The sequence below is a fragment of the Mustela erminea genome, unplaced genomic scaffold (assembly GCF_009829155.1).
Source record: "Mustela erminea isolate mMusErm1 unplaced genomic scaffold, mMusErm1.Pri scaffold_38_arrow_ctg1, whole genome shotgun sequence".
NCBI classification, from domain to species: Eukaryota; Metazoa; Chordata; class Mammalia; order Carnivora; family Mustelidae; genus Mustela; species Mustela erminea.
In genome coordinates this window covers 132824-149194 of record NW_022476398.1, presented here as the reverse complement: position 1 = coordinate 149194, position 16371 = coordinate 132824, and the positions used below count along the sequence as shown (strand labels likewise).

General features: G+C 38.3%; 1 long non-coding RNA gene across 1 annotated transcript; it reads left to right on the top strand.

Moving 5' to 3' along the window:
- LOC116583964 lies at positions 1-11678 on the top strand. Its single transcript, XR_004282988.1, has 3 exons — positions 1-71; positions 10382-10384; positions 11635-11678. It is a non-coding gene; the product is annotated as an uncharacterized LOC116583964 (long non-coding RNA).
- The last annotated feature ends 4693 nt before the right edge of the window (positions 11679-16371 follow it).

Sequence of the window (16371 nt, the reverse complement as noted above, 5' to 3'; positions counted from 1 at the left end):
GGAGGAGATTATGCTGAGTGAAATAAGTCAAGCAGAAAAAGTCAATCATCATACGGTTTCACATACTTGTGGTGCATAAGAAAGTAGCACTTGTGGTGCATAAGAAATTACATTTAAGACATTAGTAGAAGGAAAGGAAAATTGACTTGGGGGAAATTGTAAGGGGAGACAAAGTAGAGAGACTGGCTCTGACACACATACTGAGGGTTTTGGAGGGGCAGAGATTGGGGGATAGGTCAGCCTGGTGGTGGGTATTAAGGAGGGCATATATTGCATGGAGCAGTGGATATGGTGCATAAGTAATTGATCTTGGAACTCAGAAAAATTAAATTAAATTTCAAAAATAATTTATTCACTTATAGGAATCAATAAAATATGAAGAGTGGAAAAATACACTTTATTTAAAATTTAATAATGATGCTATTTTATGTCTTTATGAGATTTTTAAAGCAAAACATCCATGACCTACATTCTCCTATTGATAAAAATTACCTCGTTTATCATCTTTATAAAAACAAACTTCCTAGATTTCTACTCTACCTGAGGGGATTGAAGTGGTGGGGGGTGGGAGCTTGGGGGAACCAGGTGGTGGGTATTTGAGAGGGCACGGACTGTGGATATGGTACAAAAACAATGAATACTGTTATGCTGAAAATAAATTTAATAAATGATTTAAAAAATTTTAAAAAAGGTTTTTTGCATCACATTGCTCTATGTAAGTTAAGCCTAAACCAAATAAAGAATATGTAACATATTGTTAAAAAAAATTACTACAGATTTCCCTTCACCAGAAAAGGGCTGTATTTACAAGGACAGTAGTAGAATATTTATGATAAGACCTTCCACTGTAGCTTTATTTCTATGCTGCCCCTTTAACACAGAGAATCTAGGAGACAAGACACCGAGAACCCAGAGTGATGCTAAACTGTTCTCAGATGTTAATCAAAATGAAATCTTAAATATCCTCTTTCAGAGCATAGGGAGGTCACTCACTTCATAGAGCATACCTTGAATGATATCACTTTAAAATAATTTCTAGGGACACCTGAGTAGCTCAGTCATTAAGTGTCTGCCTTTGGCTCAGGTCATGATCCCAGGGTCCTAGGATCAAGTCCCACATCAGGCTCCCTGCACAGTAGGAAGCCTCCTTATCCCTCTTCTGCTCCTGCTTGTATTCCCTCTCTGGTTATCTCTCTGTTATATATATGGCCAGTTGACACTGTTCCAAAATTCTTTCAGGGGTGAGTCAAATTTAAAACAATGTCTGGATAAATAAGTAAAGTCTGAGGCATTGAGGATAAATTATAGATGTTTCAATCCTTGCGTTTTTGTTGTACTATCATCTTTCTTAATAAAATATTAACCATGAATGTGTAATTATAGTAGGATGACACACTAATACAGATGATAGATTTTATGCAGTGAATATAGGCCTTTTCTTAAGCATATTTTTTTTTAAAAATTAAATTTTTTTTTATTTATTTGACAGAGAGGGAATACAAGCAGGGTGAGTGTGAGAGGGAGAACAAGCTTCCTGGGGAGCAGGTGTGGGATGCGGTGCTTCATCCCAGGACCCTTGGATCATGACCTGATCTGAAGGCAGAAGCTTATTGTTGGAGTCACCCAGGCATTCCTTAAGTAAAATATATATATATATATATATATATATATATATATATATAAATTATTGTACCAAAAGTGTCATAATAAGAGGTAATGCTTTCACTATAAAACTATGATTTATAATTACAGAATACTGTTCTTTTTAAAATTATTTGACAGATAGAGATCACAAGTAGACAGAGAGGCAGGTGGGGAGTGGGGAGTAGGATCCCTGCTGAGCAAAAAGCCTAATGGGGAACTCAATCCTAGGACTTTGAGATCATGACCTTAGCCAAAGGCAGAGGCTTTAACTCACTGAGCCACTTAGACACCCCCAGAATAATGTTCTTAAGAATATTTTTCTATTTCTAAAATTGACAATAATTGGTAGAGGAAATTTTGTTCCAGTGTGTCTAGGGAGTAGTAAGTTTTGATGTAGTTGCAATAAAAAATAATTTGCTAAGATTGGAGTGTTACCAAGAGAAGCCCGATGCCTGTGGTAAGAAAACTAGCAAGGGACCTTGACTCAAAGGACTAGGGAAAATGTTCTTTTTCACATGTGTGAGAATATGCACACAGGTGCCCGGGATTCACACATGAAGTCTCCCATTCACCAGCCCTAAAAGCAGCACCTTTTTTTTCCAGAATATTCTTTTGTAGGTTGTCCTTTGACCAGACTTTGATAAACACTGCTTTAGAGTTTGACTTTCATACTTACAGACTCAGGAAGCTGGACAATTTTTCAGTTCATCAAGTATGGATGTATCTGTCTGGAGCAGACTCATGTGCACAGAAAGAAACATATCATAGACCCTGGAAAAATGGAGTTTGAATGGTGCAGGTCCACTCATATGCAGATTTTTTTCAATACAGTCCAGTACTGCAAATTTATGCTTTCTTCCTTATGAATTTCTTAACAACATACTGTTTTCTCTCTCCTATTTATTGAAAGAATGTAGTATATTATACATACAAAAAATGTGTACTTCTTGACTCTGTTATTGGTAAGGTTTCTGGTCAACAGTAGGCAATCTGCAGTTAAGTCTCCGGGGAGTTAAAAGTTATATGCAGACTTCAACTGCATGGGGAGTCAGCACCTTTAGTCACCATGTTGTTCAATTATGTAACAAAGTGTTAAAGTATTAATTAAAATGAAAACTACAAGTCCTGCAAAACAGTACATTTAGGTCACTAAGGGAGGCAATTGCACTCAGAAAGCTGCCTACAAAGTACAGACTAGATAAAATATGATTTATGGGATTCAAACAAAGTGACATTAAAGTATGAATTGATCTCACAAAAAACCTTGTTAATTATGCAGAATGGTGTCTTATCTTCATTTTAGAAGAAATATGAACATATGGAAAGTTACAAAAACACATTACTCTTTTATATACTCATCAGTCCAAATTAATAAAGGCTAAAACCTCAATATGTCTTTTCCTAAATGCATGAATCCCTTGATATTTAAATTTACATAATTTGTCTTACACATAGGATATAGGCATACATTGTCCCTTAGTTTATAAAACGTTATGGATGAATTCCCTGTTAAAAACCACTTAGTTCCTTGTTATTTTCTTGGTATTGCAAGATGTTTTCATGTATCATGCATAAGATGTCAAGAATGATGTTCATTTATATGAAAACACTGAATGTATGTTGCCATCCTGTCACTGTCAACTGCTCACCATGCTGCTACCTTCCATCTAAAATGTGTGCAGGGATGTTGATAAGAGCTTCCTCAGTTTAGCAGACAGGAGGTTATTTTATATTAGTAGATAAAAGTAGATTAAAAAATAGTAGATAAAAAACTAGATTATTAGATAAATATACAAGGAAAGTATCACATAAAATTACAATTCATAAATCATTTTAGAGGCATAAACAGAAAGGATTAAGCACAAAAAAGAGTTCACACTTAAAAATGAAGCTTTCACTGCAATCACAAAGGCAAAATTGATACCTAAGAGGCTGTAATTCTTAGATGGAGGCATAAACAACTGCGTGTGTACAATGGCTCTAAAATAAAGCATAATAGCCTGAAATGGACATTATTTAGAAAGGCTTTTGGGACAGGGGGATTTTGACCTAAATCATAGCAGTCTGACAATACCTAGTGGAGAGGGAAAGGAAGATGATCTTTGCTGGGAATCATTCCACAGAAGTGGAAATGAGCAAGTTCAGACCATGTCACAAGAGCACCTAGATTATGGCTCTTGATAATTTCTGGAATTTTAAAGAGGTGAGTTGATGGTCATATTTTAACGACAGGATTGTCAAAATAATTTTCACGGATCAACTTTCCTTTAATGGTGTTTTGAAAAATATTGACATTCTGTTGCATATTAATGCTGTTGAATATTAATGTTGGATATTAATCATCTCCATTTCCCTCCAAAATAATCACATATTCTATTTGGGAATTGTTCTATACCCTCTATACTGTGTACCATATACCCAGACTCTGGACCCTCATGACCTTTTACAGTAAGTATTAGCATACTGAGATTTCTATGGGGTTTGATAGGAAAACATCATCTTTACATTTGTTCACAATAATGCCTGAACTACGGCAAAATAGTAACTTTATTGGGCTATGGTAACATTTGCAAGAGAGCTGGGAATGAGTCTATGGTGAATATCTTCCAGGAGCATGGACTTGGTCAAAGAAATTTGTGGAATGCTAAATACTTGGGGCCCAGGTTTCAGTTTCAGAGAATCTACTGAAGCCAGTTTAAGAAAAAAGAACAATGTAGTACAGAGAATTATTAAATGGTTTGCAGAATCACTGGGAGGACAAAAGAAATATGTTTGAGCAAGAAAGATTCCCCATGTTGCTACAGAAATAGAAGCCAAAGGAGCTGCTGCTGCTACACCATCCACGTGCTATCTGTGGAGTGGGTACCACAACTAGGGTTCCAGAACCACGCACCCTTAGCTACAATACACACCAGCACTATGTAATTCATTTTTGTGTGTCCATTAAGCATGGGGCTTATATTCCATGTATATTTACTGAAGAGAAGACCAAATACTCTTCCTTCTTTGTTATACACTCAAAGTCCATTTGTGTAAATGCATAAAGGAATTAAAAGACTTATGACCATGAAGGAAAGCTGAAGAGCAATATTGTAAGACATACCGTTATAGATTTCTGTATTATTTACTGCAATTAGTCACTAAGATAAAACTGAATCCATAAAGTTTTAGTGAGGAAGGAGAAGTTCATCCTTTACAGTCAGGTGATCGGTCTAGGCAGTGGGAGCAGTGGGGGGCAGCTTGCTTCACTTCTCACTCACAGACTGGATAGTTTGGGAGCAAGGCATTAAAGATGGCGAAGGCTTCTACAGCCTTGGTTAACATTCAGAAGGCATTGGGAGGGGTAAAGGTGTTTATGGTCCAGGCCCAGAAGTGCTGCATGTAATGTTTATTTACCTCACAGGACAGCATAGTCACATGACTCCAGTGGACTACAGTAGAATCAGGGAATACAGTAGAGTTGTTTATTTTATCCACAGGAAGAATAGGAAACAGATTTTAACAGACATAGCTGAGTTTGTGACAGTATCAGAAGAGAAACTGGAACATCTGGTTTATAAAAATCACTCAAAAAGAACGAAGGATAATTGGGGGAATTGAGGAATTGGGCAGTAGGGACAGGGGCTTAAGCCAGTCAAACCAGGACAACCACCGCAGGCACTGAGACAGAGAGAGTACAGTGAAGAAGCCAGGTCTTGGTCCATGAACCCTGGCATTCCTGAGAGCTTCTGGCTGGCAGCGCCCATGAGTGTGAGGTAGCCTCGCCAGCTGGTAGAACCACAGCCTTTTGCACTTTCCAAGTGTGGACTGCGTGAACGGCGTCTGAGTCATGTCCTACACACTCTCCAGAGAGAGCTCTGTGTAGGCGCCAGCCAGCCAGCACTCTCAAGGACCCAGAGAGTCTGAGCATTACCAGCCCAAGCCAGCATGAAAATCTCAGGGCTCTCTCTGCTCTGGACTGCTCTGGCAGTTTGGAGCCACCCAGAAAGCCAAGGCTAGTATTTCTCACGGTTTTGGGTACAAGCAGGAATTCTTGTGACACCAGAGACCATGAATGGTGGCTGTATCTGCCAGTGGCAGAGGCAAAATGTATCTGCTCTGGAGCACCCAGAAGGGAAGAAACTGAGGCTTCTGTCTGAGAGGGAGGTCTGGGTGCAGATTGCTTTCCTCTAAACTTCCAGAAACAATCAAAGGCCTCCAAGGGGAGAGAAAAGAAAGAAACAAACAAAAATTAAAAACCTTATCATCACTCATCATCAGGGAGATTCAAATGAAAACCATATTGAGATACCACCTTACAGCAATTAGAATGACCAAAATTAGCAAGACAGCAAACAAATTGTGTTGGAGAGGATATGGAGAAGGGGAAAATCTCTTACACTGTTGGTGAGAATGCACGTTGTTGCAGCCACTTTGGAGAACAGTGTGAAAATTCCTCAAGAAATTAAAAAAAATAGAGCTTCTCTATGACCCTGCAATTGCACTACTGGGTATTTACCCCAAAGATACAGATGTATTGAAAAGAAGGGCCATTTGTACCAGTGATGGCCATGGTTGCCAAACTGTGTAGAGAACCAAGATGCCCTTCAATGGACAAATGGATAAGGAAGACGTGGTCCATATACACTATGGAGTATTATGCCTCCATCAGAAAGGATGAATACCCAACTTTTGTTTCAGCATGGACGGGACTGGAAGAGATTATACTGAGTAATTAGTCAAGCAGAGAGAGTCCATTATCATATGGCTTCACTTATTTGTGGCGCATAACAAATAACATGAGGACATAGGGAGATGGAGAGGATAAGGTAGTTGAGGGAAATTGGAAGGGGGAGCTGAACCATGAGAGACTGTGGACTCTGAAAAACAACCTGAGAGTTTTGAAGGGGCAGGGGCTTGCAGGTTGGGGGAGCCAGGTGGTGGGTATTATGGAGGGCACATTTTGCATGGAGCACTGGGTGTGGTGCAAAAAGAATGAATTCTGTTTCATTGAAAAGAAATAAAGCAAACAACAAACAAAACAAACAAACAAACAAAACCTCCAAAGAACAAAGGCCTGAAAAACCCATTTCCTAAGAGCCCACATCTTTGATGCGGGCAGGAGGCTTAACTCTAGGAACATTGCCTGAAAAGCCACGTGACAGGCCTCTCCCCAATAAAGCCAACCACACACACACACACACACACACACACACACACAAGTCAAGAGGACATCCATCTCTACTGCATAGATACAACTTTTATTTTTAATTCGGTACCACTACTATTCTGGTTATTTTCATTTTTTAAAATATGTAACTTTTTAACCTATTTACCATCACAGTGAGATGTGCAGTACATTGAATTCCATAATAACCTTTAACCTGAACTTTTTAATATATATTCCTGTGTTTTTCTTTCTCTTTTCTATTTTATTTATTTCCTTTTCCTTTCTTTCTTTTCTTTTTTTTTAAATATTCATATAGAGATAAGCTTCAAGGTAAATCCCTTTCCCCAGTCAACCCTATAGGTAAACCAGTTTTCATCCCCCTTTATCTCAGGGAAGTTGAGTCCATTTACAAAGATATCAAGATACATCCAGGAAAAATCAAAATAACCTGCCTCTCCCACACTGAGAATTTATAACCACTCTCCCATATTTTTCTTCTCCCAGTCTCTCTGTATTCATTTTTGTTCTGGTAGTATATAAATTTTATACTTGGGGTTCATGTTGGCTGGGTTCTTTTATTTATTTATTTATTTATTTATTTATTTATTTATTTTCTTGTCATCTACTTTTATTGGTCTTTTAATTTGTCTGTCTTTGTATGATTTATAAGTCTTATCTTTGGGGCCCATTTGGGCTGGGCCTTCTCTTTTTTTATTTTTCTTTTCTTTTTTTCCTGTATCTCCCTCTCTCTCTCTCTTTCTTTTTTTCTTTCTTTTTGGTGGGGACTCTCAATTGCTCAGAAGCACTTCAGAGTGCAACTTGACTGCAGCACAGTTGATACATTCAGCTACACATCCCTTCAACCAACTCTCACCAAAATGACTAGGAGGAGGAATGCTCAACATAAGAAATATTCAGAGACTACTCCCTCTCCATCAGAGCTATTGGACATGGACATAGACAGTATGTTACAGAGGTAATTCAGGCTAATAATTATGAAGGCAATAGCTAGGATGGAGAAAGCCTTTAATGACAAAATGGAATTGATGAGGGCAGAAGTGAAAGCCACCAGGAATGATGTTCACAATGTTCTCAATGAAGTCAAAGCTAGTTTAAATTCTCTAAAAGCTAGGGTAACTGAGGTAGATGATAGAATTAGTAATATGGAGGACAAACATATAGAGAAAAAGGATCAGGAGGAATCCCAGAACAAACAGTTTAGAAGCCACGAAAACAGAATTAGGGAATATATGACACCATGAAATGTTCCAACCTCAGAATTACTGGAATCCCTGAAGGGGAAGAGAAAGAACAAAGACTAGAACACATATTTTGAACAAAATTCTCCATGAAAAATTTTCCAATTTAGCACATGGAACCAGCATTCATATCCTAGAGGCAGAAAGTCTACCCACAAGATCAAGGAATCTAGAAAGACCTCGAGAAACCTGATAGTGAAAATGGTGAATCATAATTGTATACAGGAGCTCTTGAAAGCAGCTAGGGCAAAGAAAGTCCTTATGTACAGAGAAAAGCCCATCAGAATAACGTTAGACCTGTCCCCAGAAACCTGGCAAGCCAGAAAGGGCTGGCAAGATATATTCAGGGCACAAAATGAGAAGAACATGCAGCCAAGAATATTTTATCCAGCAAGAATGACATTCAAAGTGGATGCAGAGATAAAGAGCTTTCAAGAATAGCAAGGTTTAAAAGAGTATGCGACCACCAAACTGACAATACAATAAATATTAACGGGGGTATTATAAAAGAGGAAAAATCCTAAGAATATCATTGAACAGAAATATAAGAAGACAATCTATAGAAACAACTACTTCACAGGTGATGCAATGTCAATAAAAACGTCTCTCTCAGTAATCATTCGCAATGAGAATGGCCTAAATGTGCCCTTAAAAAGACACAGGGTTGCCGACTGGATAAAATGACAGGACCCATCCATATATTGTCTACAAGAGACTCATTTCAAAGGTAAGGATATATCCAGACTGAAAGTGAAGGGATGGTGAAGAATCTTTCATGCCAATGGACCTCAAAAGAAGGCTGGGATAGTGATAGTCATATCAGATAAATTAGATTTTGAACTAAAGACTGTCATCAGAGATACAGAAGGACACTATATAAACCATTGGTCAAATAAATCAAAAGCAGAGAGAGAGGCTCAAATTAATAAAAGTATGAATGAAAAGGGAGAGACCACAGAGAACACAAAGGACGTGGAAACAATCATCAGAAGTTATTATCAACAGTTATATGCCAATAAGTTAAGCAACCTAGAAGAAATGGATGCATTCCTGGAAAACTATAAACTCCCCAAATTGAACCAGGAAGAAATTGACAATCTGAATAGACCGATATCTAGTAACGAGTTTGAAGCATTGATCAAAAACCTCCCAAAAAACAAAAGCCCAGGACCTGATGGATTCCCTGAGTAATTCTCCCAAACTTTCAGAAAAGAAATAACACCTAATCTCCTGAAGCTGTTTCAAAACATTGAAGCAGAAGGAAAACCTCCGGACTCTTTCTATAAAGCCAGCCTTACCCTGATCCCGCAAACAGGCAAAGACCACAGCAAAACGGAGTATTTCAGACCAATATCCCTGAGGAATATGGATGCTAAGATTCTCAATTAAGATCCTAGCTAATAGGATCCAACAGTACATTAAAAAAGATTATCCACCATGACAAGGTGGGATTCATCCCTGGTTTGCAAGCATGGTTCAACATTCTCAAATCAATCAGTGTAATAGAACAAATCAATAAGAGAAGAGAGAAGAACCACATGGTCCTCTCAATTGATGCAGAAAAAGCATTTGACAAAATCCAGCATCCATTCCTGATTAAAACGTTTCAAAGTATAGGAATAGAGGGAATATTCCTGAACTTCATAAAATCTATCTATGAAAAACCCACAGCAAATATAATCCTCAATGGGAAAAAGCTGACAGCCTTCTCCTTGAGATCAGGAACAATGACAAGGTTGCCCACTCTCTCCACTCTTGTTCAACATAATATTAGAAGGCCTAGCTACAGCAATCAGACAACAAAGAGAAATAAAATGCATTCAAATTGACAATAACGAAGTCAAAAACTCTCTCTTCGCAGATGACATGATACTTTATATGGAAAACCCAAAAGACTCCACCCCCAAACTATCAGAATTCCTTCAGCAATTCAGGAATGTGGTGGGATACAAAACCCATGAACGGAAATCAGTTGCTTTCTTATACACTAAGAATGAAAATACAGAAAGGGGAATTAGAGAATCGATTCCATTTACTGTAGCACCAAGAACCATAAGATACGTGGGAATAAGCCTAACCAAACAATTAAAGGATCTTTACTCGAGGAACTACAGAACACTCATGAAAGAAATTGAAGAAGAAACAAAGAGTGACGACCATTCCATTCTCATGGATCAGTAATATAGCCACTGTTAAAATGTCTATGCTGTCTAGAGTAATCTATACTTTCTATGACATTCCAATCAAAATTCCGCTGGCATTTTTCAAACAGCTGGAGTAAACAATCCTAAAATTTGTATGGAATCAGAAGAGACTTTCAATTGCTAAGGAAGTGTTGAAAAAGAAAAAAAAAACCTGGTTGCATCATGTTGCCCATTTTCAAGCTTTACTACAAAGTTGTGATCACCAAGACAATATGGTACTGGCATAAAAACAGACACATAGACCAGTGGAACAGATTTGAAAGCCCCGATATGTACCCTCAGCTCTACCCTCCAAAAAAACTTCAACAAAGCACGAAAAAATATCCAGTGGAAAAATACAGTCTTTTCAATAAATGGTACTGGGAAAATTAGATAGCTATGTGTAGAAGAAAGAAACTCGACCATTATCTTACACCACACACAAAGATAAACTTGAAATGGATAAGGGACCTCAACTTGAGGCTGGAATCCATCAGAATCCTAGATGAAAACACAGGCAGTAATCTTCTTCAACATCAGCCACACCAACTTCTTTCAAGATGTCTCCAAAGAAAGGAAACAAAAGTTAAAATGAATTTTTAGGAATTCATCAAGATTAAAAGCTTCTACACATGATACTCGAAGGAAACACTCAACAAAACAAAGAGGCAACCCATGGAATGGGAGAAGATATTCACATCTGACGATATAGACAAATGGCTGATATCCAGGATTTATAAGGAACTCCTGAAACTGAATACACATGAAACAGATAATCATGTCAAAAAAATGGGCAGAAGACATGAACAGACACTTCTCCAATGAAGATGTATGAATGGCTAACACACACATGAAAAAATGTTCATTAACACTATCCATCATGGAGATTCAAATCAAAACCACATTTAGATACCACCTTACACCAGTCAGATTGGCCCAAATTAACAAGGCAGTAAACAACCTGTGTTGGAGAGGACGTGAAGAAAGGGGAACCCTCTTACACTATTGTTGGGAATGCAAGTCACTGCAGCTGCTTTGGAAAACAGTGTGGAGATCCTTAAGAAATTAAAAGTAGAGCTTCCCTATGACCCAGAAATTGCACTACTGGGTATTTACCCCAAAGATAGAGATGTCAAGAACAGAAGGGCCATCTGTACCCCAATGTTCATGGCAGCAATAGCCATGGTCACCAAACTGTAGAAAGAACCAAAATGCCCTTCAGCAGACAAATGGATAATGAAGATGTGGTCCATATACACTATGGAGTATTACGCCTCCATCAGAAAGGCTGAATTCCCAACTTTTGTATCAACATCGACGGGACTGGAAGAGATGATGCGGAATGAAAAAAGCCAAGCTGAGAGAGTTGATTGTCTTACGGTTTTGCTTATTTACAGAGTATAAGGAATAACATGGAGGACACGGGGAGATGGAAAGGAGAAGGGAGATGGGGGAAATCAGAGGGTGAGATGAGCCATGAGAGGTTGTGGACTCTGAAAAACAATCTGAAGGTTTTGGAGGGGAGGGCAGTGTGGAGGTTGGGTGATCCTGGTGGAGGGCATGTGCTGCATGGAGCACTTGTTGGGGTGCATAAACAATGAATTCTGGAACACTGAATTTTCAAAGAAATATAAAAATAAATAAAAATTTAAAAAGAGTAATGCACCACTAGAAATGCCTGGGCGAAGCTTACTCTTTTCATATTATTTATTTATTTATCTATCTGTTTATTTATTTATTTAAGTGTTCATTTATTTATTTATTTATTTATTTGAATTAATTAATTTATTTTCAGAAAAACAGTATTCATTATTTTTTCACCACACCCAGTGCTCCATGCAATCTGTGCCCTCTATAATACCCACCACCTGGTACCCAAACCTCCCACCCCCCCCGCCACCTCAAACCCCTCAGATTGTTTTTCAGAGTCCATAGTCTCTCATGATTCACCTCCCCTTCCAATTTACCCCAACTCCCTTCTCCTCTCTAAGACCCCTTCTCACCCATTATATTTGTTATGCTCCACAAATAAGTGAAACCATATGATAATTGACTCTCTCTGCTTGACTTATTTCACTCAGCATAATCTCTTCCAGTCTGCTCCATGTTGCTACAAAAGTTGGGTATTCATCCTTTCTAATGGATGCATAATATTCCATAGTGTCTACGGACCACATCTTCCTTATCCATTCCGTTGAAGGGCATCTTGGTTCTTTCCATAGTTTGGCGACCGTGGCCATAGCTGCTATACACATTGGGGTACAGATGGCCCTTCTTTTCACGTCATCTGTATCCTTGGGGTAAATACCCAGGAGTGCAATTTCAGGGTCATAGGGAAGTTCTATTTTTAATTTCTTGAGGAATATCCACACTGTTCTCCAAAGAGGCTGCACCAACTTGCATTCCCACCAACAGTGGAAGAGGGTTCCCCTTTCTCCACATCATCTCCAACACATGTTGTTTCCTGTTTTGTTAATTTTGGCCATTCTAACTGGTGTAAGGTGATATCTCAGCGTGGTCTTAATGTGAATCTCCCTGAGGGCTAGTGATGATGAACATCTTTTCATGTGTCTGATAGCCATTTGTACGTCTTGATTGGAGAAGTGTCTGTTCATATCTTCTGCCCATTTTTGGATATGTTTGCATGTTTCGTACACACGAAACATGAGTTGAGTTTGAGGAGTTCATTATAGATCCTGGATATCAACCTTTTGTCTGTATTGTCATTTGAAAATATCTTCTCCCATTCCGTGGGTTGCTTCTTTGTTTTTTTTTACTGTTTCCTTTGCTGTGCAGACGCTTTTGATTTTGATGAAGTCCGAAAAGTTTATTTTGGCTTTTGTTTCCTTTGCCTTTGGAGACATATCTTGAAAGAAGTTGCTGTGGCTGATATCGAAGAGATTACTGCCTATGTTCTCCTCTAGGATTCTGATGGATTCCTGTCTTAAGTTGAGGTCTTTTATCCATTTTGAGTTTATCTTTGTATACGGTGTAACAGAATGGTCGAGTTTCATTCTTCTACATATAGCTGTCCAGTTTTCCCAGCACCATTTATTGAAGAGACTGTGTTTTTTTTTCCACTGTATATTTTTTCCTGTTTTGTGGAAGATTAATTGACCATAGAGTTGAGGATCCATATCTGGCCTCTCTACTCTGTTCCACTGGTCTATGTGTCTGTTCTAATGCCAGTACCATGTTGTCTTGGTGATCACAGCTTTGTAGTAAAGTTGAAATCAGGTAACGTGATGCCTCCCACTTTATTTTTGTTTTTCAACATTTCCTTAGCGATTCGGGGTCTCTTCTGATTCCATACAAATTTTTGCATTATTTGCTCCAGCTCTTTGAAGAATACCGGTGGAATTTTGATTGAAATGGCATTAAAAGTATATATTGCTCTAGGCATTATAGACATTTTAACAATGTATATTCTTCTGATTCAAGAGCATGGAATGGTCTTCCATCTTTTTGTGTCTTCTTCAATTTCTTTCATGAGTTTTCTGTAGTTCCTCAAGTACAGATCCTTTACCTCTTTGGTTAGGTTTATTCCCAGTTATCTTATGGTTCTTGGTGTTATAGTAAATGGAATCGATTCTCTAATTTCCCTTTCTGTATTTTCATTGTTAGTGTATAAGAAAGCCACTGATTTCTGCACATTGACTTTATATCCTGCCACATTGCTGAATTGATGTATGAGTTCTAGTAGTTTGGGGGTGGAGTCTTTCGGGTTGTCCATATAAAGAATCATGTCATGTGCGAATAGAGAGAGTTTGACTTCTTCATTGTCAATTTGGATACCTTTTATTTCTCTTTGTTTTCTGATTGCTGTTGCTAGGACTTCTAATACTATGTTGAACAAGAGTGGTGAAAGTGGGCATCATTGTCTTGTTCCTGATCTCAACGGGAAGGCAGCAAGTTTTTCCCATTGAGGATGATATTTGCTGCGGGTCTTTCATAGATAGATTTGATGAGGTTCAGGAATGTTCCCTCCATTCCTATACTTTGAAGCGTTTTAATCAGGAATGGATGCTGGATTTTGTCAAATGCTTGTTCTGCTCAATTGAGAGAGCCATGTGGCTCTTCTCTCTTCTCATATTAATTTGTTGTATCACATTGATTGATTTGCAAATGTTGAACCATTCTTGTAGCCCAGGGATGAATCCCACCTGGTCATGGTGGATAATCTTTTTAATGTGCTGTTGGATCCTGTTTGCTAGGATCTTGTTGAGAATCTTAGCATCCATATTCCTCAGGGATATTGGTCTGAAATTCTCCTTTTTGGTAGGGTATTTGCCTGGTTTGGGTATCAGGGTAATGCTGGCTTCATAGAAAGAGTCTGGAAGTTTTCCTTCTGCTTCAATTTTTTGAAACAGCTTCAGGAGAATAGGTATTATTTCTTCTTTGAAAGTTTGGTAGAATTCCCCAGGGAATCTGTCATGTCCTGGGCTCTTGTTTTTTGGGAGGTTTTTGATCACTCCTTCAATCTCGTTATTAGATATCGGTCTATTCAGGTTGTCGATTTCGTCCTGGTTCAATTTTGGGAGTTTATAGTTTTCCAGGAATGCATCCATTTCATCTAGGTTGCTAAACTTATTGGCATATAACTGTTGATAATAACTTCTGATGATTCTTTCTACTTCCTTGGTGTTAGTTGTGATCTCTCCCTTTTCATTCATAATTTTATGAATTTGGGCTTTCTCTCTTTTCTTTTGGATTAGTGTGACCAATGGTTTATCTATCTTTTTGATTCTTTCAAAATACCAGCTTCTAGTTTCATTGATACGTTCTACTGTATCTCTGGTTTCTATCTCATTGATCTCAGCTTTAATCTTGATTATTCCTTTCTTATGTTTGGAGTTGGTTTGATGTGTTGTTTTTTCTCCAGTTCCTTAAGGTGTAGAGAAGGCTGGTGTATTGTGGATGTTTCTATTTTTTGTTTGAGGGAGGCTTGGATGGCTATGTATTCCCCCCTTAGGACTGCCTTTGCTGTATCCCATAGGTTTTGGACTGAAGTGTCTTCATTCTCATTTGTTTTGAATTTTTTTCGGTTCCTCTTTGATTTCCTGGTTAATCCAAGCATTCTTAAGCAAGGTGGTCTTTAGCTTCCAGCTTCTGAACTTTTCCTTGCGATTGAGCTCCAGTTTCAAAGCACTGTGATGTGAGAATATGCAGGGAATAATCTCAGTCTTTTGGTATCGGTTGAGTCCTGATTTGAGACCCAGTATGCGGTCTATTCTGGAGAAGGTTCCATGTGCACTTGAGAAGAATGAGTATTCTGTTGTTTTAAGGTGGAATGTTCTGTATATATCTATGAGGTCCATCTGGTCGATTGTGTCATTCAATGCTCTTGTTTCTTTATTGATTTTCTGCTTCGATGATCTGTCTATTTCTGAGAGAGGCGTGTTAAGATCTCCTATGATTAGTGTAATCATATCAATATGACTCTTTATCTTGATTAAAAGTTTTCTTAAGTAATTGGCTGCTCCCATATTGGGGGCATAGATGTTTACAATTGTTAGATCATCTTGGTGGATAGTCCCTTTAAGGATTATGTAGTTTCCTTCTGTATCTCTGACTACAGTCTTTAGTTTAAAGTCTAATTTATCTGATATGAGAATCGCTATCCCAGCTTTCTTTTGAGGCCCATTGGCATGAAAGGTGGTTCTCCATCCCTTCACTTTCAGTCTGCATGTATCATTAGGTTCAAAATGGGTCTCTTGTAGACAACATGTGGATGGGTCCTGTCTTTTTATCCTATCTGCAACCCTGTGCCATTTTATGGGCACATTTAGGCCATTCACATTGAGAGTGATTATTGATAGATACGTTTTTATTGACATCGAGTTACCTTGGAAGTCTCTTTCTGTAGACTGTCTCTATATGTCTGTTCAATGCTATTCTTAGGATTTTTCCTCTTTTATAGAACCCCCCTTAATATTTCCTGCAGTGTGGGCTTGGTGGTTCCATGGTCTTTTAAGCCTTGCCATTCTTGGAAACTCTTTATCTCTCCATCCATTTTGAACGTCAGTCTTGCTGGAGAAAGTATTCTTGGCTGCATGTTCTTCTCATTTAGTGCCCTGAATATATCTTGCCAGTCTTTTCTGGCTTGCCAGGTCTCTGTGGACAGGTCTGACATTAT